This window comes from Xiphophorus maculatus, chromosome 5 (genome assembly GCF_002775205.1).
Source record: "Xiphophorus maculatus strain JP 163 A chromosome 5, X_maculatus-5.0-male, whole genome shotgun sequence".
Lineage (NCBI taxonomy): Eukaryota > Metazoa > Chordata > Actinopteri > Cyprinodontiformes > Poeciliidae > Xiphophorus > Xiphophorus maculatus.
In genome coordinates, this window is record NC_036447.1 from 30,257,051 (window position 1) to 30,272,099 (window position 15,049).

Here is a 15,049-nt window from a genome sequence, read left to right on the forward strand (position 1 = left end):
TGAGATGCAGACACTGAAAAGAGTTTAAGACACTCCTCTTTCACCCTTCATGCCTGGTTCTCATCTCCGTAATGGCTTTGTGAAGAAGGACAAAGGTCACCATTTGTACTTGGTCTTTTTGGCACATAGACTGACTGTAATAGTGTGTTTGACTGGCAGATATTCAGCTAAGGTTGTGGCACATGATAACTTCTTCTCAACATTTTTCTCTGAGAAATGCTAGTTATTAGAGAGAAAAAAAGAAGCCATGGACTGAAATGGAGCTATAACTTAAAATGTGGGGTTTTATTATCATGGTGTACTTTGTTATATACAATTAGGCATTTTATTATGACCACCTACCTAATAACATGCTTGTACCATGATACATTTTACCCTTCTGAATAGTACGGCTCAACATGGTTTGTGTAATTTTCCATCACAGTTGGGTAATATCTCAAAGTGTGTGAGGCTGTCATAGCAAGGTGGAGCCCTAAGAGTAACGTGACGTGATCTGAATGCAACACAAACACAAGGCAACAATGGAGTAAATGTTGCCTCCATTGTTAGCAAACCTACATTTAACGAATTTTTGTCAGACTCAAAGTAAAACAAAAGAGCCAGAAAAGTCTGTGGGCAGCAACACGACGCGTAAAACCACACATCACGGGGTATCAAACGGAAGAGCAGCAGTGGAGCAAAAAGTGGATGTGCAGTGCAACATTGGGTGTCGCGCCAGACGGGGCGCCAAAGTAATGGCAGATAACTTTTTTGTAGTCTGCATTTTTTTGGATTTGACAGCTGTCTGTGCATCTATACGTTACATAATCAGAAACAGAGGCAGAGTGCTGATCAGGTGTCCCTCCACTCCTTCACCTCACCGTGTTAAATCGGATGACAGAAAGCCAAAGAAGGGAAGACAGCTCTTTGACCAAGAATCCCTGTGGTGAGATGTTCACGAATGAGCAATGGATGCAGAACTTCAGAATGTTTAAAGAAACATTCTGTAAGAAAGTAAAGAAACGGTTACCTTTCTGTGCATCAAACTATGTCTAGTTTTGGATGGACATGATGCAACTTTCAACGAATGTGCACCATTAAAGAAAAGAGTGGCTGTTGCACTGTGGAAACTGGCTGCTAGTTCAGAGTGCAGGAGTTTTCAGATGTTTTTATTTGTTTGTTTTGTTTTTTTAATGATGCAGGGTCAGAAACATTGAAGCATGGACGGAAACCCTTCGAATGCAGAAAGAAATTCTGGAATGACAAAACATGCCAGTTAAAGTATCGCTCGCATGAAAGTAACTAAAAAAGTTACTTTTAATGTAACTTAGTTACTTTCCAAATCAAGTAGTCAGTAATCTAACTAAGTTACTTTTTCAAGGTGTAATCAGTAATCCAACTAAAGTTACTTTTTCAAAGTAACTATGCTATCACTGGTCGTATATGAGTATGGGTGTGATGCTGAAAGGTTGGAGAACGACATCTGTTCAGCTTGACCCACCATAAACTCATATCAATGGAGCAATTTACAGTAGAAATGAACCATTACATGTATATTTTCAGATGGTGAATGAAAGCCAGAATGGCTTCGAAGAATTCCTACATTTCCCTGTCACCATGCAGTCAGCACTGAAACACCCAGCCAGGGCTTTTCTCTTCTCTACATTACATTTTCCAGACACACACTTTAGGTTATTTGATTAAGCTAGATTGTCCTGCTACGTCTCAAAAACTTTTGTTTTAATTAAGGAGAGGTGAGTCAGCTGGTTCCTCTCTGCACTTTTGCTTTTAAGAATCAAGGCAGGCGGTGCTGGTTCCAACAAGGATCAGATGACGGCTGGAAAAGAAAATGTCTGAAGAGCCTCGTCAAACAAGATTAAACTGCTGCGTTCACTCCATAGTTACTTAATACACTAAATACATACATCACTGATTCATTACATAGAATCACAATGATAGAACTGGTAAGTTTTTAAAATATATATGTGCTGATAGTACATTTAATCCCTGTTGTGATGATATTTCTGCACTTTTTAACATATTGGTATCAGTGTGATAAAACTGGACCAACACTAACTAATATTTATTTCCATTTTGTTGCTGGCAGTATTTATCTAAAACACTGGCCCACAGCTGATTTTTCACATATTTCTGTTCTTTTAAATTGGCATTTTAGAAATGTATTTTTATCCCTCTACAGGCATCTGGGACCTCATTGTAAATATTTTTATACCTCAAAAGTCTTTAGGTGTACGAGTGTATATTGGTGTCTGTCCTGCATGTCTGTGTGCTGGCACAGTGATAGACTGGTGACCTTTCCCTAATCTACCCACAATGTGCTTATTGGCTCCTGGAGACGGGCACTAACCCCTCTCAGGGGTTGCTCCTCTCAGGATTGTTCAGGCTCAGGATTGAGTTGTAAAGTGATATTTAGTTCTGTCTGTAGATTTTTAATTGGATTTATGTTAGGTGATTGACTAACATCTTCATTTTTTTTTCTTTAAAACTAATTCAGATTTCTCTTGTGTCCATATTTGGGGTGACTGACTTAATGAAAGATTGCCCTTTATTTCATCTTTAGATTCTTATCAAGAATATCTCATTAAAATTCTTCAATCACCCTTCCTTCTGAGGAAGAGGCCGTGCCATTCCCATCTCTAAGTGTACCTGTTGGCTTTGTGTTTCTGTGATCCTTTGCAGAGTCATGTCTCTTCTACAGAGAGACGAATTTGTGCAATTACATCAAACAGTTTAATTTTGATGCCATCTTGCAGGAGTAGATCCTTCCAATGTTGTCTTGTCCAAATGCTCCTACATTTTTATATTTTCTTTAACAATGAAGTCTTGTACTGTAGACATGAATGGGAGTGAGTTCTTACTCTTCTCATTAAAAAGCTACGTCCATGTTTGTTTTATTCTGAATCTTGCACTGAGTAGTCTTTGGCTCTTTAAAAAGTTTTCTGTTTTTTTCCGTTTTACTCCTGTGTGTGTACAAATTTTTGCTGATCACTTTCTTTTAACTTCTAGTCTACGGCCCCAGCGGTACTTAATAAAACATTCAAAAGTTTAAAAATATGCCTGGGACTTAGTATGTTCTGCAAGAATAAGGATACAGAAATCTTTGCGAGAGCTCTTTGCTTTAACCTATCCTATCATGATATGCTTTTTTTAATGCAGCCTTCAGAATTTGAAACCTTTTGCATGTCATATGTGAGGAAATAAAAACAACCGATATTTGTTTTGAACTAAAAGCATACTTGTTCATTTTAAACTACTAATTTTGTTAATAATTGCCTTAGGCCAGGGCAAACATACCGCTGCACAACATGGTATAAGCCCATTGGAACTACTGTATGTCTAATTAAGCAGCATGTTCCTGCTGTATCAGGTAGACGCACCTTCAAAAGAAAACAATGAAGCAGATATTCAGTTGACTCCGGCCTTTCTTTAGGATCTCACAGCTGCTCTCACCTGATTGTTGCTCTCTCTTTTTGGTTAATGAAAAAGGAACCTTGGAGTACTACAGAGTCAAAGTACAAAAGCAGCTAACGACTGATGTATTGAGCTGCAGTTGGATTTTTAAGACTTACCTGACTCTAATAAATTGGAGCCATGACCTACATTTCAAACAATTTGGCTGTGAGATTAGGTTTTCATGCACTTCAAAGAAAGTGAAGACTGCATAGCGATAGGGCCTTAAGCAATGCAAGTCAGTTGACCTCAAAGTTAGATGCTAGCAATCTCGCCGGTTGCTATGGGAACAGAGAGAAACTAGGCATGGAGTTTGTTATAACTTTTAGTGTATGATCTGTTTTTGTGGAAATATTGCTCCTCGTTGATTTGCATTTTTAATTTCTCCTTCAGTCAAATTTCGGCTAGCGCAGTCTTACCAGAGTTTTATCAGGCTTCCTCCATCTTTAACCCGACTGACCTCATTGTCCCCTCTTCCCTCTGTGTATTCTCTCCATCCTCGTCTAACTGCCTTGATCCTCGCTGGACGGCACGGTCGTGATTTTGAGTTGGGCTTCTTGAGGGGTGAAGGCATTAATTTAATGTGAAAATAGGATGGAGGCTGACGGAGAGGAGAGAGGGCTTAGAAAAGAGTGGGTGGTTTAAGTCTGAGTGCTGCAGCGGTGTTTAGCAGTGGTGTGTGTTTGTGCCTGCACACGTGTGTGGGAGAGTGAATAGAAGCAACCAACAGACATAGCAGTGTGTCATGAAGCTCCAGCATGGTGCTCGGTCAGATCTAGGGATACTGTCACATTCTATCCTCCTCAACAGCAATCTCTGCTCTGCGGGCCAGCAAGGTCTACAAGATGTAGATATAAATACTGCACCGTCCTCGCTACACCTTCTACTTGTGTCCTGAGGCAACTGCAGCTTGAGTTTGTACTGTACCTTATTGATCTTAAGGAATCATAAAACAAGGTTTTTGCATGGAGTTTAGAAAAAAAACACAAGAAACTTTTTGGTCTTTCTTCGACTCTGTTTCTTGTATACAACCTACTATATTTATTAGACCATTTTGCTGTCACAGCAATGCACTATGTCTGCCGTGGGAAAAGTAAAGGTCTCAATTCTGCAAATTTACAGTTCTATTCTGCATACGAGGATTAGATAAGGGATGCAACATGAAGTCACCAGTTCTATCCAACTCCATAAAATGTTTTCTTGGTAAAGTTTTTAATAACATCAGTTCGTATGTGTGTGGTCATATTGAGGTACTTCCTGAGCAACTGTAAGAGCTACAGAGTATGGAAAAGTTTAGTTTCATTTTTATTTTGTTTACCTGTATTGTTGTAAAAAGGTTGAAAAAATTAAGGAAGAACTGAATTTCTGTTCTCTGTTTAGTGAACCATAATGGTTAGATATGTCTTTTTAAGGCTCGATGTCATTCCTCCCACAGAAAACATGAATCTCTTTGATTTCTGAGCAAACAAACTGAAGTTTGATTGAAGTTGACTAAACAGGGCTGGTATGAATGCCCCCTATGAGTTTCTATCCCAGGGTCTGCTGTCAGTGGGATGTTCCTGGTAAACCTCCAAAGAAAGGCCTGAGTCACCTCAGCTGACTCTTTTTTTAACGCAGAGAAACAGTGACTTTCCTCCAACAATCAGTCGTGAGTGAGACAAAATAATCCTTAAGTTCTTCTACTTGAGGCAGAGAACTCTCCTGTTGTCAAAGGTAGCAATCAAATGTTTTCTAGTCATGAACCATGGCTTGAAGACAACAACAAAACCACATCATCTGCAAAATGGTAAGACTGAAGATGTTATATCAGATTTGCTCCTCTTACCACCTTGACATTCTGTCCAAGAACCCCATAAACAATATCATTGTCAAGGAAAAGCCCTGGTGTCATCTGACATTGGAAAAGGACCTGGCTGCCACAAAAAACCACCCTGAACCCCACACTACTGCAGCACCCCCACAAAATCACTCTTAAGATTTGACCAAATCTACAAAATCATGTGGCCCATTCAGGTTCCATGTCTCCAAATTCCCTTGAAACATGTACCAACTATTACAAAGGTTTATCCATTATTTCCATTTATGCTCATCTTTTTCTTTTTTTTATTCTGAGCTGCTGCTATAGAACATTCAGAGATCAGAGCAAAGCCCACCCACTCATCCTTTGACTGCACCTACTAAATCCTTACAGGGTGACAGGTTCTGTGTTCGGCAGTCATGCTGGGAGAGGTTGGACATTTCACCAACTGTCATGCAAACACGCTCACATCTAGTCTGCAGTTTATCTGACATGAGAGGCTAAAGTGAAGAGATTTGGGCTTCTGCAGCCTAAACTCCTGTAGTAACTAGGTGTGCTCCACTAGCATGTATGAAAACAGGAAGAGATCAAAAATCCATCCGTCCATCCGTCCATCCGTCCATCCATCCATCCGTCCATCCGTCCGCCCGTCCGTCCATCATCTTACATACTTATCCAGTGGGGTCAGCAGGGCTGATGGTGCCTATATCCAGAGGTCAACAGGCGAGAGGCGGGGTCACACTGGACAGGTCACCATTCCATCGCAGGAGTGCAAAAATGTTTGATCTTTTTTCATTCACTACTTTTGCTATTAGTTTTCAGTAAAAACTGATTTTATTTTTGTTGATGATTCAGTAAAGTTTCTTTCGAGTTACGTCGTATGTTTCAGTCACCAGTCTGCTGCTGCTCTTAAGAGGCAAGAAAATATATAGTTCTGACTTTACTCAGCAAAACCTTTACACTGCCAACAATTAAACTATTGTAAGTTCACTACCATTTTTTAGAGGAGGTTTTATGTGCCGTCTGTCATTTGCTTGTTTTAGTCTTAACACCTCAAAAAAAAGGCCTATCATTGTATGAGCAAGTTGAAATAAAGAAGTGCAAGAGGCATTCTGCTGTTTTTGTTGTTTTCTCCTCCCCTGGTGTTTGTGATGTACATGCACTAGAAACATGCAGTCAACCAGGCAGCTCTCTCTGCTGTGGCCATGTTCAGCTAAAGATACTCTACTGCCACTCTCAGGTCGTCGGATTCATCTGCAGTTAATCTACGTTTGAAAAGTTAGAGAGGAGTTAAATTTGTTGGGATCTGGGGAAGGCTGGCTGGGGTTCTTTCCCACTTTTTCCACCAGGGGGCTTCCTGGAGGTTCCTGGAGGGGCGTGGTTTCGCGGCTGCACACCTGACACATATCTGACTCATTTGGAGGAGTATATCTGGATGGAGCTGCCGACACTCCAGTGCCAGAGTGTTAGCCAGTTATGGTATCTGTTGTTACTAGCCATCCTCTGACCAACCTGTTTCTTGAAGTAACTAATTTCGTGTAACCTCTTCCCAGGTTGCCCCTCCGTGACGCCTTGGCCGCCTGACCCGAGTTACTGGCTGGAAGGTTTTTCCACCCTGGATTCCTGTTCTTCCGCTTACCAGCCCACCCCCCTTCCCTGAGCCCCGGCCTGGCGGGCCCACCAGTCCCAGATCTCCAGCCGAGCTTTCCCCTGTAAATCCTCAAGTAAGACCATAGCCGGGTTAGGGACTGAGGGCTCCCACGCCCCTGTACTCACCCTATTCTGTTCTCACTAGATCCCAGAGATCCAGCCCCTGCCAGAGAGAATAAGAGAGAGACCTCTCACCTTCACCTGTACATATCTGCACGTTGTTTTTCTAATAAATTTCCCTACCTGATCTGCCTCCGGAGTGTGTTCTGCACATGTGGGTTCAGAGAATTGATCACACCATGACAAAATTATTCTCATTTTTGAAAGTTATCCCTCCTAATTCCTAAATTAGAAGACCTTGCTGTGTCCTTTGAGCAGATAGTTATATGTCTTTTAATACAGCAAGCTCAATTTCAATTTCAAAGAAAATGAGAAAATCAATCACCATATTTCTTTTCAAAAGGGCTTCATTCTATTTAATTCAAGAGCTCCAGAGGCCATACTGATGTCTCACTTGAAATGTACTCATATTAAAGACGGACCGAAGGCTTTTCATGCTGTTAATTCTTATTGCAGAGTTGTCATGTGTCCAGCAGTATGCATGAAAATGTGTTTTTCTCCTGCTTTTCTCATTCTTCACTCTGTATTATCATTCTGTTGTTGTTGTTTTTTTGGCATAACATGTAAAGGGTTTATTGGTATGAATGCAGCAAATTAAGGTCAGAATATCTCTAGTAACAGCATCTCAGAAAATTGCCCATAAACTCTTGGACAAAAATTGGTTAAGCCATTACTGATGCAAAATATTTATATCTATATTTCAATGTATTTAAACTGAAATATTTAATTTTAAATTAGCAACATTTCTGGAAGGTTGATACAACAACAGCAGATCTTTAATGTATTGTGGTGCTAAGCCGTTTAGTGAATAATAAACTAACAGTATGTTAAAGTTTATTCTCTGAGCTCCACAGAGCCAGAGGAAGGTGATCTGCACCGACTGCAGTTTCATTGTCTTAATTCGGAATATTGTAAACAGTTAGGACATTCTTGCTTTCATAGCTGTCTGTAATAACTTTTGACATCTGGTTTGTTTGTGCTGTTACTTTATGTCATACTTGTTGATTACCATTTACTACACATATTTTGGCGATATAAAAATTAGTGTGTAGAATCTCTGATGTCACACAGTTTTTTATTTTCATTTATTGTAAATATTTTAGTCTGCCATTTAATGCTCACATAGATATTTTGTTTGTTTTTAAATTTCATTTTTAAACAAACTGCAAAACCCTCGGATTGTGAGTCCTATATTTCTATCCCAGTAACGTCACAGTATTTTTCATGTTGTAATATATATATAATATATATTATATATATAAAGACTTTTGATAAACTTGTATGAACCTACTGTATATATCTGCTATTGCTACTACAAACTTTGATTTATAATTTATCTCTTTAATAAGTTTGCTTAGGAGCTGGATAAACATTATGAACATTTAGAAACAATTTAAAACTGACACGCGCCATTCACTACAGAGATATAAACCTTTTTTTAGAGGCTTTTTAGAGGTTCCTCAGAGGAATGAGCTCTTTCTGCTTAATTCAGAGATGAAGCACCTCACTTCTCTCTGGTCATTGATTGGAAATGTGTTCAATAATTCAAATAATAGCACTGGAAAATATCCCACAATCCATCATCAGTCAAGTCATTTCGGTGTTAGGCAATGACCCTTGCAGACACGCCCTTTAAATCATCCTGTGACATAATGAATGGGGTCATTTGTAAGTGTGTCATGCTATGATTACCCTTCCTCACAGTAGGGCCATCTGACCTCATTGTGATTCAGTTTCTCATGATAAACTTCAATGTTGCTTCAAAAAGTTTCCCTGATTTGATCGTATCTGTCTGATTATGATCAGTTTGTCTGTTAAAGGGCCTTGGAACAACACTTGCTATGAATTGTCACAGTATAAATAAACTGAGGTGTATTGATCTGAATTGAAACTGATTTGTTGAAATCATTTTTGGACGTCCTATGCAGTGTTGAAAGCTGGAGGTCAAACATGGACTTTTTTGAGAATTAAAGTTCACCAAAAGGCTCCCATGATGACAGTTTTTAGGAGCCCTGGTGTCTTAGTCAACTCTGTCTTGATGACAGCTGAGAGCTAACATGTTTGCCCCTTTTTACCTAGAATGTAGTTCAAGAACTGACCATGAAACACTTGATAACAAAGTTAGAAATTCTCACTACAGTAATTGTCTGGTTCAGGTTTAAGTGTCATGACCTGGAAACGTTTTTGAGGAGAGTCAGATTAGCGGTGTATCTTTCAAAAATATTCATAAACTCCTGAGCTTTTCCACATTTTGTCCCATTACCACTACCAACCTCAATGGATCTTACTGTAATTTAAGAGCTATAGACCAACACAAAATAGAGGATAATTTAAAACTCTAGGAATCAGACAAAAAGCTTGGCATGCATATGATTGGCTGGGCATTTTTTCAAAGAAGAAAAGAAACCTACTGCGGCAATAAAACATATTCCCTAACTCTCCTTGGATGATTTACCTTATTATTTATTTTATCAGGATCAGCAATGCCTGGCTTTATGGCAAACATAAAAGGACATTTAAATAAAAACATTTTACATAAAATAAGTGACTCCATATAAATTTGAAGTTTAAAGTTAATGACCTAATTCAATAGAGGCCCAGTCAGATGGTGTCAGTAGTTGCACAATGACCAGAAAGAACATTACCTGAGTGTAGTGAGTGTGTTTCAAGTGATGGTAGTATTACTGTAGCGAAGGTTCTATGTTCGAAACTTGAGGCTGGTGGAATGTTACACTCGCCACTGTGTGTCGATCAGGACAAACTGAGGAGGGGATTTCCTATTTGTGAAGCTCTCTTTATTTGTGGAGGTGAGGTGATGTGGTCTAAATCACAACAGAAATAAAGCCCACGTTAATTCACTGTACACATTATCACGTACAAGTTGCTGCAGTGACATCTGCTGGCCACAAGCTAACCACACGTATATTGAATGCTACAACCGATAGCTAACAGGCTAACCCACGTGGAGTTAGTAAAAGGTCGCATTAAACCGGCGACTCTTATGAACATAACATCAACATGTAATACAGACGGAACTACTAAATTAACTGCCTTGATACATATAACAGCAATTACTTACAGTGAGTCAAGAACGCACATCGACCTCAACCGAAACGGTAAGCAGCAGCTGCATGTCTCCGCTCCCAGAGCTATAATGCTTCTGCAGCTGCTGAATGTGTAATAACGCACTCGCCACCGGGTGGCGCACCTCCCTCTCCCAGTCTAAAGTAATAAACACCCGAACCTTTGTAACAGCCGCCCCCAAATGTATGAAGTACATTTGTTACAAAACAAAGGCGACAAACTAAGTCTTCAATGATGAATCCTGACCGCTGGCTTCTTCAGGTGCCGCAGGAAGAACAACCATCCTTGCTACTGGTCGAGTATAGACTCTGTCCTTCACTTTAACATCCACCGACCTGATGCGGCCGTCAGCGCTGGGATGCACCTTAGTCACCCGTCCAACGGGCCACAAGGCTCTGGGAAGGTGCATCCAGGTAGTAGGAAGTCGTTCAGATTAAGGCCCTGGTACTGGTAAGAGCAGTTGAACACCAGCCTGTCCTTGTTATTATGGTTCACCATATGATGAGGAATGAACCACGACTCCCCCTCTGATGCAGTGTCTTGAGGGCTCAACTTCACCACACTACCGGCCTGGACCAGCTTCTGGATCTCCTCCTGGTATGTGTTAGCCATTGTTGGGTTCTTACTCAATCTTCTCTCATTGCTCCGTAAGTTGAACATCACTGATTCAGGAGAGGCTTTGAGGACAGGCATGGTTTTCTTCCGTAGCAGTGGTGTAGCGTAACGGAGAATCCCATCAACATACACCCGTTCGGTCCTCTTCTCCAACAGGTCTACAGCTTCTTGGTCCAACTTGGAACGAGTTACGGTCTTCTCTTTCTGGTAGGGAAGAACGTCAGCATGCCAGAGTTTCTCCACATTCCTCAGCAGCTCCGCATTAGCGGGGGGAGCAGATGTAAGCAAACACTGGGAGTGTTGGAGACCACTGTGCTCTGTTCTCATTGGTCCCTGGAGAGCCCATCCGAGCCTCGTTCTGACTGCAGCTGGTGCTCCCGATGGACCCAACCGAACTGGTTCAATGGGAGTAATGAGGTGAGGGTTGTCAGTCCCAATGAGGATCAGAGGCTGCACATTCTTGAAAGGATGTAGAGGCAGATCGGACAGATACTTGAACTGTTTCTGGAGTCTGTCGATCGGGTACAACTGTTCTGCCAGGACCAGGCGATCGGCCGTAAAGGCTCCATTCACCACGAAGCGGCGGCGCTTGCTGAAGGAAGGAGATATCTGAAAGGAAACGGAAGCACCTCTCATGGTCTGAATGTCCTGCCTTATGGTTCTCAGATTCAGAGTCTCTGGGGTGCCCTGCAGACCAAGCTTGTGTGCAGCAGGAGCCAGGAGCATGGTACGTTCAGAACCATCATCGAGTAAGGCATAGGTTTTGAGGCTCTGTTTCCCGTGATGCAAGGTGACCTGGACCACCTTCAGCAGAACTCTGCCGTACACCAGCGGTCGGCCCAAATACAGCTGGTCAGTGGTACTGATGAGGCAACTCTCCTCTCTAGTGGTGTCTTTAGTGTCTCTGGTGTTCACATCGTGAAGCACCTGAAGATGTTTCCCCTGACACAGGTTACAGGGTTTCCGAAGATCACACTGGGCTGCATGGTGAGATCTCGCACAGCGCCAGCATCTGTCGTGATCCTTTATCCACTGCGATAGTTGGTCCTTAGACAACCTTTGAATGCCCGTGCATTGGCTGAGGTAATGTTCATTACTTTCACAGTATGGGCAATAACGATTCGATTTGATGCCCGTGCTCCCCGAAGCCCTGGAAACAGAACCATCCTTGGTGCCATGCAGCACCGTCGTGGCCCTCTTCTTCTGATGTCCTGCTTTGTCTTTATTTCCTGTTCCGGAATCATAATTGTCCGAATTATGACACCAGGTCTCGTACTGGAGCCATTCAGCGAAATCCACTAACGTGTAGACTGCATTGGGATGGCGGAACATGGCTCGACGGAAGTCTGCACGCTGCTCTGCAGGTAGTTTACTCAGCAAACGGGCCACATGAGATCCGCATCTCAGCTCAGCATCACCCTCTGGACCCAAAGTCCTGAGCAACCCGACCAGAGACTGAACTTCGAGAGCGAACCTCTCAAACGCCACCGAGTCACCTCGGCGGACGTCTGGAGCATCCATTACACCGGCAATCCTGTTCAATGCCATCTGGTGTGGCTGGCCGAATTTCTCACTTAGAGCCCTCATAGTGTCTGAGTATGGGGTGGCGGAGTTCAAATAAGAGTCTGCTATGAGTTTAGCTTCTTCGAGTTTGAGGTGATCCACCAGGATCTGGTACTTGAACAGCTCTGTCCCTTCTGGTGGTAATAGATTAATCAACGCTATCTTTAGCCGAGCAAAGTCCCTGGGATCTCGTCTAGCGAAGTAGGGGATGCTTGGCCTAGGACCTTGATAGCTTTGTTCTGTGACAACTGGCAACGTCGAAGGAGAATACAAACTCGTTGGTCGAGCCGGGCCTCCTGGCCTCAATGATCCCCGACGATCTATCGGCATCTTTTCTTGTGTGGGGACAGATCTCATGAACCGTGGCTTTCCGCCCTGTGGTGCCATGGTCCGATTCTTTATGAGTTGTAGATCACTCATCAGCTTTTCCAACATGACCGAGACAGGCTGGGTTGATGGAGAAGGTTCACCCTCCTCCTTTGTCTCGGGCCACGGTGGAGGTTCAGGCCATTCCTCCTCCCCCTCCTCACCGTGACTCCACCATGTCGAAGGAGGAGGCGGGGCGTATGTCGGTGATGGAATTTCAAACCACTGCTGTGAAGTAGCCGTACTCTGTGGCATATATCCCATTCTCCTCCTCATTTCTTCCTTTAAATCCCTGAGTTCGGCTAACTCATAACGTACTTCTTCTTTAGCCCGCTCATATTCGATTTCTTTCATCTTTAACTGCTCCAGCTCCGAGTGGTATGGTGCGAAGCTCTGCTGCTGCTGCCTGTGATGTGGAGAGCCAGTAGAATAATCTCTGTTATCCTCTTCTGCCAAGCTCTTCCGCCGCTGTGGTTCGGTAAGCGTCTGTTCGGGGTAACCAACCCACTCATCTACCGTGTTTTCCCACTGCTTACTGGGCCATCCGGCTGCGGCAGATGAGGGTCTGAGGGGTGTCATCTTGGCAGCTCCCTCCTCCGACGGTGAATACGAGCTATCCCCACATCTAGGCTCAGCTCGGACACCTCGATAATCAAACAGAGGCTGAAACCGGTGTTCCTGGTTGTTGGTTTCATAATCCTGTAAATACGAAGGCGGGCGGGTTCGCCGCTTTGGTCTCGTCGTTGCTTCACGGCTGAACTGCATGCTGAAACAGTGGTAAGTGTCCTGATCCGGCTCGAAGGACCATAAATTGTAGCGAAGGTTCTATGTTCGAAACTTGAGGCTGGTGGAATGTTACACTCGCCACTGTGTGTCGATCAGGACAAACTGAGGAGGGGATTTCCTATTTGTGAAGCTCTCTTTATTTGTGGAGGTGAGGTGATGTGGTCTAAATCACAACAGAAATAAAGCCCACGTTAATTCACTGTACACATTATCACGTACAAGTTGCTGCAGTGACATCTGCTGGCCACAAGCTAACCACACGTATATTGAATGCTACAACCGATAGCTAACAGGCTAACCCACGTGGAGTTAGTAAAAGGTCGCATTAAACCGGCGACTCTTATGAACATAACATCAACATGTAATACAGACGGAACTACTAAATTAACTGCCTTGATACATATAACAGCAATTACTTACAGTGAGTCAAGAACGCACATCGACCTCAACCGAAACGGTAAGCAGCAGCTGCATGTCTCCGCTCCCAGAGCTATAATGCTTCTGCAGCTGCTGAATGTGTAATAACGCACTCGCCACCGGGTGGCGCACCTCCCTCTCCCAGTCTAAAGTAATAAACACCCGAACCTTTGTAACAGCCGCCCCCAAATGTATGAAGTACATTTGTTACAAAACAAAGGCGACAAACTAAGTCTTCAATGATGAATCCTGACCGCTGGCTTCTTCAGGTGCCGCAGGAAGAACAACCATCCTTGCTACTGGTCGAGTATAGACTCTGTCCTTCACTTTAACATCCACCGACCTGATGCGGCCGTCAGCGCTGGGATGCACCTTAGTCACCCGTCCAACGGGCCACAAGGCTCTGGGAAGGTGCATCCAGGTAGTAGGAAGTCGTTCAGATTAAGGCCCTGGTACTGGTAAGAGCAGTTGAACACCAGCCTGTCCTTGTTATTATGGTTCACCATATGATGAGGAATGAACCACGACTCCCCCTCTGATGCAGTGTCTTGAGGGCTCAACTTCACCACACTACCGGCCTGGACCAGCTTCTGGATCTCCTCCTGGTATGTGTTAGCCATTGTTGGGTTCTTACTCAATCTTCTCTCATTGCTCCGTAAGTTGAACATCACTGATTCAGGAGAGGCTTTGAGGACAGGCATGGTTTTCTTCCGTAGCAGTGGTGTAGCGTAACGGAGAATCCCATCAACATACACCCGTTCGGTCCTCTTCTCCAACAGGTCTACAGCTTCTTGGTCCAACTTGGAACGAGTTACGGTCTTCTCTTTCTGGTAGGGAAGAACGTCAGCATGCCAGAGTTTCTCCACATTCCTCAGCAGCTCCGCATTAGCGGGGGGAGCAGATGTAAGCAAACACTGGGAGTGTTGGAGACCACTGTGCTCTGTTCTCATTGGTCCCTGGAGAGCCCATCCGAGCCTCGTTCTGACTGCAGCTGGTGCTCCCGATGGACCCAACCGAACTGGTTCAATGGGAGTAATGAGGTGAGGGTTGTCAGTCCCAATGAGGATCAGAGGCTGCACATTCTTGAAAGGATGTAGAGGCAGATCGGACAGATACTTGAACTGTTTCTGGAGTCTGTCGATCGGGTACAACTGTTCTGCCAGGACCAGGCGATCGGCCGTAAAGGCTCCATTCACCACG